The sequence below is a fragment of the Plodia interpunctella genome, chromosome 11, assembly GCF_027563975.2.
Source record: "Plodia interpunctella isolate USDA-ARS_2022_Savannah chromosome 11, ilPloInte3.2, whole genome shotgun sequence".
Taxonomy (NCBI): Eukaryota; Metazoa; Arthropoda; class Insecta; order Lepidoptera; family Pyralidae; genus Plodia; species Plodia interpunctella.
This window is the reverse complement of record NC_071304.1, coordinates 543,025-550,542: the sequence shown is the minus strand read 5'-3', so window position 1 is coordinate 550,542 and position 7,518 is coordinate 543,025.

Sequence of the window (7,518 nt, the reverse complement as noted above, 5' to 3'; positions counted from 1 at the left end):
TGACCAATGCGACCAATGTCTTAAATATACAACGAGCTGCGCCCCGGGGCTTCGCTTCCGTGAGAATTTCGGGATAAAAAATACCTTATTTGTTATTCCAGGATATATTCTACCCGTGTACCAAATTTCATAAAATCCGTCCAGTAGATTTTGCGTGAAAGAGGAACAAACAATATTAAAACAATATTGTATTCGCTGGGATTCGAATTCAGGACCTCCTGATAACGGTAGATAGATTGATTTTATTTATTCATGTTACAATTTTTTTTCTTTAACTATTTAGTTCAACCGTCGTAATTCGCAGCAAGCGATTGAATTAGTTTTATTGACGCTCGCCCAATCACCCTAAACCAATCGGTTGTATTTGACGACGTGACGTCACAGTGAGCAAACCAAGCGACATATGGATTGTGTGTCCTGCTAAGGGGCCGTCCATTAATTACGTAATTTTTTTTAGCATTTTAACCTTTTATTTGTTGATATATGGTAAGCTTTAAGACTAAAAAATAATCTTATTTTTAAACGATGCACATGTACGATGTATGTTTGTGGTGTATGGTTCCGCCCTATAATAAATCCACTTCATATCCTCCTGTAGATGTCATACGTCACATAGCCTTGGTAACTGACAGACGCCAGACAGTCGGCAGCTTAGTCTTTGAATCTGAATTCTAAAAATAGGTCTAAGTCTTTTCTAGCTGTTTCTACGTATGTTTCATGTCCAATATTCAACAAATGACAATAATAAATAACCTAACCTCCACTCGAATCGTAAAAATCAGCTGTCACCCGAAACTTAAATAACTACCGCAGTAAAAAATATATAGGACTAGCAAATTTTTACGAGGGTCGAGAAAACCATAAAATATATCATATTCGGTGGTATATTAGAACGTTTTGTACCTAGGTTTTGTCTAATTTTGTGGAACTCGTGTGTAATAGTTAAGACGCCCGCCTGTAGATCGAAAGGTCCCAGGTTCGAATCCTACTCGTGCCACATGAGTTTGTATAACAATCTGACTCATATGTAGTAATTTTCATCGACCACCCTTGCTTCCGGTGAAGGAAAACATCGTGAGGAAACCTGCACACTGGTTGATTTATTAACTCGTGTGTGAAATGGAGAAGGCAATGGCAAACCATTCCATTACTAATGCCAAGAAAGTTGTTGTGTGTGTTTAATTCCACGTAATGACCACGACCCTCAGCCATGAGGATACGGCTATGAAGAAGTGGAATTCCTTTTTCATTAGAATACAATATTAGGACAAGACATATGTCCGTAGTTCAATGACGCATAGAGACGGTTCAGTAATTATACATATCTATTGTTACGATATAATATGCTCAATTTAGTTAACATTTTACCTGTGTATTTAACTTTATTCGTGAGGAGGGTTTAGGTGAATATTTCATTATGTTTTTACCCGAACGAAGCCGGGACAGACCGCTAGTAAATCTAAATAATAAAATTGAAAGAATGACAGATGAACCACCTCTTTGACCGGTTTGAATAAAATATTTCGTTCACGATGGCCACATCAATATACAATATAAGATTGAGGATGAGTTGCACCGTCAAATTTGACGTTAGCTTTAACGTGCCCAGAAAAACGCAAAGTAGGCCATTATATTTCAACGCTGCGTCCGCTGCGGTCAGTTTAGAGCCATGCCCCATTGCTCAGTCGTGCTCCGTTATGTCGATGAAGCACGTAGTAACTCCTTTGTTTTGTATAGGTTTTTGTCACTGACGTGCGTTTACGTACGTCGAAACTTATTACAATTTCTGCGTTGTCTGTAGACGGACGTTAAAATGACGGAACTCAAATCAAGTAAAATCATTTATTGAGACATTAGACCTTCACAGGCCACTTTTTCACGTCAATTTTATATTAAATAGCTATTTCTCACAAGCTACGAACTACGGAAAATAAATGTTAGGGACTCGACAATAGATGGGTTTTGAAAAATCAAACTAATAGACGCGCCCGTCTGGGAAAAAATCTGCGCAATTATTGGACTTAAACTCATCTCTATGTGCGCGACTATGCAATGTGGCATGGTCCTAAGTTATAGTCAAAGTTGACTGGTGCAACCAACTCAAAGTATCGAATGAATTTGAATCCGAATCCGAATTTTCAGATTTCAATCGCCGCCACCATTTCAAAAGTATTCGAAGCTACTTTCTATGCTTATATAAGGCGATGGTAAAGGCATTCAAATTACTTGGAAGGCTCGTCTCGGCGCCGGAAGCACCTGACCTGGCCCTTCATTTCCGCACGACCCTCCAAGCTCCAGCCGCGTATTCACTAAATATAATTCAGCTTCAGATTGCGCTGGGACCGAGTAGGTTTTAAGTGCAATATTAATAGTTAAAATAGATTATACATTTTAATGGAATTTGAATTTTTGTTTGTAACGAATGAAATCAATAACGATTGCACTGATTTGAATGAAATTTGATACAGAGACCGAAGAAACCTTCATGGGTAACTTGGTAACTTTTGAAAATTTCTAACCAAATTTTGACAATTTTGAAAATTTTTTTTGTTGCGTTTTAGATTTTTACAAAATAAATTCCTTCTAAACATAACCGTTTTCCAAAGAAATTTCAAGCAATTTTTTCCATGTGATATCGGGATATCACACGTAATGTAACGTAGATTAGTCTTGTATTCTGACTGATTCATTGATTTTTTTTGTTCCGCGTGGTTCCGCCCTAGAATACGACCACTCCATATCCTCCCGTGAATGTTGTATGTATGTGACTACTTAGTGACATAGCCTAGCTAAATGGTAGGCAACAATAACATTCCCAAGGAGGAATGACGTCGTATCACAGCCGAATCATCAATATTTTAAGTTTATTTTGTTTACTGACCCCGGGCTTCACAGCATCACAGCCCCGAATGCAATCGGAAACATGAGGAGAAATAGAGACCCTCAACTCCAAAAAGACCTAACCTATATTTTGTGTGTGTGTACCCTATGAACCAGTTCAAACTCAAATGAAAAAAAAACAATATTATGTAAAAAAATTCATACAAAAATGTCATATATACGACAAACTGACCAAAGGTTGAACCTAGGTTAAATTTTTCACGAAGCCATAAATCCTATTTTTAGTTCATTAACAATTCCAAATGCCATTAATATGTAGAAAGTTTAATTTTCATTTGAATTTCTGAACGCTAAAGCGATTGCCGTTCACACCATTACCTTATAGGGTTTTTATCCATAGGGTCGTCGTCGCAGTCGCATTGCAAAAAGATGAAACTAACCCCCAGCGACATAAATTAAAACAGGCGAGCAGTTAAGTATCTTATTATTTATATTTTAGTTCATAGTTTACATATTTCAGTTATATATATTTTAGAAATTCCATTTTAAAAAGAAATAATTCAAATTAATTAAATTTTTGCAGCAAATATTTGAGTAAATTGATTTGAAGCCCAGCACAGCACAATACAATAATATTTTATTGCACAAATTAATTATATATAAGTACAAAACGTATCATACATAGAATAACATAATTAATTAGATACCTTGTGTAAATGGCGCTTCATCTTGAGGTAGATTGATTCATCTTTGATTAACAAATGTATTCGTTAGGCAAATTAAAAAACCCCCGACTTTCAATATTCATTTCGCTACAACTTTTGAACGGCTGAACCGATTTTCATTAAATATGGCTACGTACACAAAACGAATACTAAAATCATCACAAAAAAACACACAATAAAAACTAAACGAAAATCGGTTCATCCGTTTGGGAGTTACGATGGCACAGACAGATACACAGACAACTTATAACACCCCTCTCTTTAGGAGGCCCCTCTATTTCTCGGAGGTTAAAAACAATAATTGAACGTTAGGCAGCGTTACCTAAATAGTGTTCTACAGTATTCGTTCTAGATGGAAGTGCAGCTTTAGTCTAAATTCTTGCAAAGTGGTTGAGAACGTATAATTAATGCAGGTCTTATTACTGAGGAAATAAAAGCGTGTCTTTATTTATCTATTGCGTCTTTGTTCTTTTATGATGTCGTGTTTCCAGCAAAATATCATAGTGCTTCACCACTTGCTAGTAAAGTATCTAATATGACAATACCTACCTATGACAATGTAATGGAAGAGATAGCGTTAAAAATTGTGTTTCACATTGAATTGGGTTAAATAGCGAATAATTCCAGAATCTAGCAGTAAGTTTATCTGTCTGATAAAAAAATAATATTTCATCAGAAAGCGGTCAACTTTTTTTGATCGTATTTTCACCAGAAGTTTCGCCCACGTGAGTATCCCCACTGGAGTACTGTTTTCCAACCAACGGAGGAGCCGCGGACATGACCTACTAGGTAAACACAGAAGAAAAACTTTATAATAATTATAACTAACGTTATCTGCATAATTACATCTATCCATATGCCAATTCGACCCAACATTTGTCTGGGAGATGTAAGCTGCTCTGTCAAACTAGGAATACATTTAGTTTTTATATCTATCAATCTATTTTTCTTAGCGTGATGATTCGGTTGAATGTGTGCCGTCATACAGCGCATTCAGTGTGCAGGTGATAGGATAGGATACAGGTGATAGTACACATATCAATCAACTAATGGCAGGCGACTCGATATTGAGTGCACATTTCAAGTAGTTCAATAGCGCTTCAAGCCGCTCAAGTGTCTAAAAAAAATATATATAAAAAACTTCTATTTCATCAAAAACGAAGTGGGTTGTTTGTGTATACGCGTCCCTCGGGACCTGAGCTGAATACCTCGTCTGATTGGTTACATACCAATAGTGTTGCGTTATAGTGATTTATTCCGTATTCGTATGGCAAAAGTGAAAGAATATTCGGTTTTGATGTCGATTATATAGCTGTATGTTTTTGACAGTTAATAAGTTGTCTTTTTTTTAACCCACGATGACAGAAATAGTTATAAGTTTAACGTGTCTGTGTGTCTGTGTGTCTGTATGACTATCCGTTGCATAGTAACAGCCAAACGGCTGAACCGATTGTGAAGTAAGCTAAAACACCAGTTTTCTAGCAGGACTTTATAGTTAACAGTAAAAAAGAAAGTTTAGATCAGTAAAAGTGTATGATATATAGATATATATAGAGTGTAAACACCGCGCTGAATGCTAGATGTAAATTCAACAGAATACAGAAGTCGACGGACTACTCAACGTCTCTTGTGGGAATTACGTGATAAAAAGTACCCTGTGTGTTATTCCAGGTTATATTCTACCCGTGTACCAAAATTCATAACATTTGGTCCAGTAGATTTTGCGTGAAAGAGTAACAAACAAACATACACACACATACATACATCCTCACAAACTTTCGCTTCTATAATATTAGTAGGATTATTCGCGCAATCTGATTTCTGATTTTGTTCCCGTCGTAGTCACGGATAACGTCCCTCGAAGATTAAGTCATTTCCTATCATCCATTATTCTGATAGTCGCCGATGATCACGTCCAAGTTTTCAGGTGAACACGTAACATTGACTGAGTCATCTAACTGTTCTTTGAAATCGTCCGAGTACAGATCATTACTTTTTATATTTGCTAGATTTGATGTATGTATGTCGTTACCAGATATGCTTTATGCTTATTTTATTGACGTCCTGTGGCTTAGTGGTCATCATTGTAGCTTTTACATCGGAGGTCATGGATTTGGGAAAAAAAATCGGGCTCGCTTTTAAGTATGTATACAGTAGACGATTTTTTCACTAATATGTTGCCAATGTAAATACATTATTATATAAATAATCATCCAAGACTATCATCACTCCATAATATAAAACAATGTAGCTTCCCGTTGTCTTTCTGTCCGTATGTTAAATATATTAAGCCCGCACCATGGCGCTCTGTTACTCTCAATTTATATTTTGTGATGTCTAGTATGAACGTGTAGAAGTCTACGTGAGTAGTAAACTCAATCAGGTTCGTTAAGTGCCAAGTCAGAATGCGATAATCTAAGTTTCGTCCCAAAGTTTGCGTCAAGTTTAGAAATAGCAGATTTTCGAGTGAAACTTTTCTGATGATTAGTGATTCGAATGACGGTGAGAAGTAGGTAGTAATTGGTTTCCTCTTGTCTAAATGAAAAAATAAGTTATTGACCAAATATGTATAGGACAACAACTGAATAAGGATGCTTCTATACCCAGCAGTGGGTCACCGAGGACTGCATATGATGATAATGACTAAGTCAATATCGGAACCAGCTAATATTATAAATACGCTCTATCACGCTTTTACGGATACATAAAGGTATATAAAGTTAATTATCCGAGGTCAAACATATTTAGGCTATTGCGAGCGGAGCTACGGGCAGCAGCTAGTTGGAAATATATTAAGAATACCGCCCTACCTAACCAGGAAAATAAACACAATCAACGTTACCACAAAAACCTGAAAAACAAGAAAGATCGAGAAAATCCATTATATTTCCCTACAGTATATTGCAATGGTTTTCTTATAATTCCGGCAATTCTCCGGAAAATCCAGATCGAACCGGACGGTCGTTGTTCTGGGTTATGGGGCGGAAACCGGTAGATTTATTGTTCACCATACATCGACTGGTAATTAGAAGTTGTGCTCGAGTGCTCAGTTTACGGATTAAAGAAAAAAGGCAATATGTTTTGAGCAAATAAAACGGAATGAGTGATTTAAATACAATTGTTTCCTTATGTCATTGTTACCAAATTTATACATATAAAGAAGTATAGTTACTACGCATATCACATTATTTAAATAAATAAATACAAATAAATATATTAGGACAAATCACACAACTTGAGCTAGCCCCAAAGTAAGTTCGAGACTTGTGTTATGGGATACTAACTCAACGATACTATATTTTATAACATATACATATATAGAAAAACATCCAAGACCCTTCCAAGATCAATCAGAAAAAGATCATTTTCCATCATGACCCGACCGGGGATCGAACCCAGGACCTCTCGGTTCAGTGGCAAGAATTTTACCACTGCGCCACCGGGGTCGTTTCCCCTGGTACATGTACCCTTATACTCGTATCATGACCGTTGTGTATAATTAACTGGATGTTGGCGAAAGTTAAATAAACCAAATTTGAATTATGTTTTTTTAAATATTCCTTGGCTATTATGGTACAATATTCTACTTCATCGTAATATACCTATATAAAGAATTGTCTATTAAGATAATTACATTATATAAATGTAACGCATTGCTATCAAAAATTTCTAGGAAATAAAGTATCTACTTACTTCGATTTCTAGTTATTTATTACAGAATAATTATTACAGAATAATTAATAATTTGGTTTTAGAGTACCACAGATTTTTTCCGTTCAACCACAATAATGCAACGCATAGATCTTTCGGATAATCCCTGCCGATGCTTTGTCAGTATGATGGTTTAAGCGCCATAAATAAATACCTACGTATGTGTGTATGTATGTTGAACTAAGTATTTCATTTACCAACTTGCTTCGTCTCACATGTTTTCCAATAAAACCGTCAGTTT